Genomic DNA, 3,267 nt, shown 5'->3' with positions numbered 1-3,267 from the left:
ACGCTTTAGCAAATGAATTTCATCCGCGGAGTCGAGATCAACGCGAAGAACAGCGTTTCTCCTTAGTCACCGAGGACAGGAGGCACTTTTAATTAGAAATTAATTAATGAGCAGCTGCTCCTCCCCGCACCACTGTAATCATTAGTCTCAATTACAAATGAGACGTATGAGGGACACACGAGTGAGTCTTCATGAAGATGTAATCAACAGTTAAAATGAGCCCCGCGCGGGCGCAGGCGGCCGCCTGGCCTCGGCTCTCCGCGCCCCTCCAGGTGGACAGCCGGCAGCTCCGTGGGCCGGGCGTGCAGCAGCGGCGCCGGCCCGACTATTGTTAACCGGGAGTCGGCCACTCGGCTCCCACCAGTTCGAACCCCACTCCGGGATGGAGTTCCAGAATCAGATGCGACTGCAATAGTGTCCACATCTGGAGATCAAAATGCCCTCTGGTATGTGGGGCCTGGGGCCTTCCCCAGAGTCCGCCACTCCTGGGCTAGGTGCCCGAGGGCTGCGGGCTTGCCACCCTGGGCCCAGTGTCCCTAGGGAACGCCTCCCCCAGCCCCCTCCCCCTGAGAGTCCTTGCCGGGTGCCAGGCCCTCCTTTCCCTTCCCCCACTCCCCCAGCGGGCCGCACTCCCTGAGCCGCCCCCAGCCCCACGCGGCTAAACCCGGGACTGCCCAAAGTCCTGCGCGCTCGGAGAGTAGGCTCAGAGACTGCTTTGGGGCCCTCCCGCTGCCCTCGCTCCTCCGGGGACCTTGGTGGATAGGCGCGATGGAGGGGGCGCTGAGCGTGAGGCAGAGGCGCCCTTCCCAGCCCGCTTTGCGTAGCTCCGTGCCTGGAGCACAGTGATAGGTCTGGGGAAGGGCCGAGTGCCCACCCCAGGATTTCCACAGCCAGGTCTGGCCCCCAGACCTTGCAAAGCGGAGGCCAGCAAGCAGGCGGCAAGGGGCTGGCTTCGGGCCACCCTGAACTCGCTCCCCGCCTGGTGTGCTGCGCCCTCTGGGGCCAGGGCTGGCCCCCAGCGCTCTCGCCCCGCTCGGCTGCCCGCACTCGGCCGAGGGAGCGCGCTCGGCGGCGCTGTGCAGACTTGCTGGGAAAGATTCCTGGGTTCAGACCTGTGAATTGCCCCAGGGTCACCCTCTAATTAATGATGACGTTCTCACTCTCTCCCCAGCTGCAAGCCTGGCTTCCAGAAACGAAATCTGCCTGCTCTGACAGCTCGGTTGAAGGTGATTGATGACTATCTGGAGACCACAGTACGCATCATATAATATCTGCTGCGTAATTGCTTTAATTTACAGATGAAAATACGAGTTCTCCGATCGCGTTGGATTGCAGCCGGCCACGTCCGAGCTGCTTGCAAAGGAAAAACATTGGCAATAATGAATAGCCGCTCCATGCAAATTATTCAGACAGTTTAACGTCTGTAGCCGGAAGAGATATATAAAGAACACGAGTCAAATGACATTAATAATTGTTTTTTGAATTCTGTATTGATTTCGTGGCAGCCGTGTTTATTTCTTTCTCACCTGAATTGCTAATATCACCTTCCTGTAAATAATAAGAAACTAGCCACCGGGGCTTCTTGGCAGAAATAAATCTCTCAATCTCGCTCCGTCTTCCTCCTCCACTCCTCCCTTCCCCCATCATCCCTCCTCCCAACTCCTTCCAGTTTTCCGGCTTCTGCTCAGGCTTTTGCTGAAAGTCCTCCTACTTTCCATTATTTATTGTTTACAAACAACTCGCTCTCTCCTGGTAATGAGGGCCAGCGCAGGGAGGGGCGCCAGGCAAGGGTGGATGAGGGCTCAGGGAGCAGGAATCCCATCCCGATGCAAAGGTGGCATTCAGCATCCTTTCCTCACCTATTCCCAGGCCGATTGTGAGCACTCAGCGGGGCTGGGGAGTAAGCCACCAAGCCGTCCCCACCGCCAGTGCCTGCCGCATATCCAGACCTGACATCCATAGTGCCTTCCCCCAGACTCGGCCACAGCTCGCTGAAAACAGCGCCCCTGAACACCGACCATTTGTCTTCTGAGCTGCGTGCTCACTCTGAAAGCCAGGCAGGCACAAACCCTCGTCAGAGGCTCTGGGGGCCTTCTTTGACTATCACTGTACTGTTTTCCTTTCCAGGATCAGTGTGTAAAATAGATGCTCCCAGCCCCTCCGGCCTCTCAAGGGCTGGAGACCATCTCCCTGATCCTGAAACCCAGCTCACCGGCTCCACTTTCCCAGGCCTCTGAACACGGATCCTCGCTTCCTGCCCTGCCCAGGCCCAGCCACCCCATTTGGGGAAGCTTGGTGCTGTTGGCTGCTCACCTAGGCCCCACAAACCAATTCTGGAGGCAGGGTCAGTGGGCACCCCCGCTGACAACCTGTGTCCTGGCTGGGGTCCGCCTGCCCAAACTGGTGTACTTCCTGGGCCATGTTTGTCCCATAGATAACACCGGAATCACTATCAAGAGCCCTTCACTAAAAGGCCAAGCCTTGAGATGAGGCACCTGGGTTTCCCTCCAAGAGCAGACGGAACAGGAGCGTCACATCTCAGGTATCAACTAAGTGCACCTGCATAGACGGGGAGTGCTGAGCCCATGTGCCGCCAGAGACCCCTGGTTCTAAATACACCCTGAGCAGAACCCACTGGAAACCCCCGGTACCCCAGGGTCAGGACAGCAGCTAGGCTTGGGTGAGGTGCCCCCACTGGCCTGCTGTATTCCAAAGGAGCCGAAGATGAGGGGGCCTGAGGCCGACTAGTCCCAAACGTTAAAGACTTGCTGGTCGCTCTCACCCTGGGTTGTTGCCTGCTGTCAGAACCTTGGAGGGCCTCTGGGGAGACAGGCCCCGCCCTGACCTTCTCCCGCTCCGGAGGGGACTTTCGCCCCTGCCATCAGGTGAGCCCAGGCATTCAGTTCCTGAGTCGTCCAGAGGCCACCCGGTCGCGCCCGCACGGGTGGCGGACGACTCTAGTCCAGCAAAGTTGACCCCAGGAGAAGAAAGAGGCGGGAGCACCAGCGCTGGGCAAGGGCCTTCTTTTCTGAGGCTTAGGGCCTAGGCTTGGGGCGCCTGTGCCCGCCCACTGCTCCTGGACACCCGGGCGGTGTGAGGGGCTAAGAGGCGTACTGGATGCCGATGGCGCCACACTCGCGAACCTCGAGGTTGGCAGGTCACTTCTTCGCAGCTAGCCCTCTGGGGTCTCCCACAAAGCCAGTGGGGCGAGCTGCAGGCGCACACATTGAATTCTCCTCCCCGAAAGCCCTTCATTGCAGGAGGCTC

The sequence above is a fragment of the Myotis brandtii genome, unplaced genomic scaffold, assembly GCF_000412655.1.
Source record: "Myotis brandtii unplaced genomic scaffold, ASM41265v1 scaffold115, whole genome shotgun sequence".
NCBI lineage: Eukaryota > Metazoa > Chordata > Mammalia > Chiroptera > Vespertilionidae > Myotis > Myotis brandtii.
Note: the sequence above shows the minus strand (reverse complement) of the source record.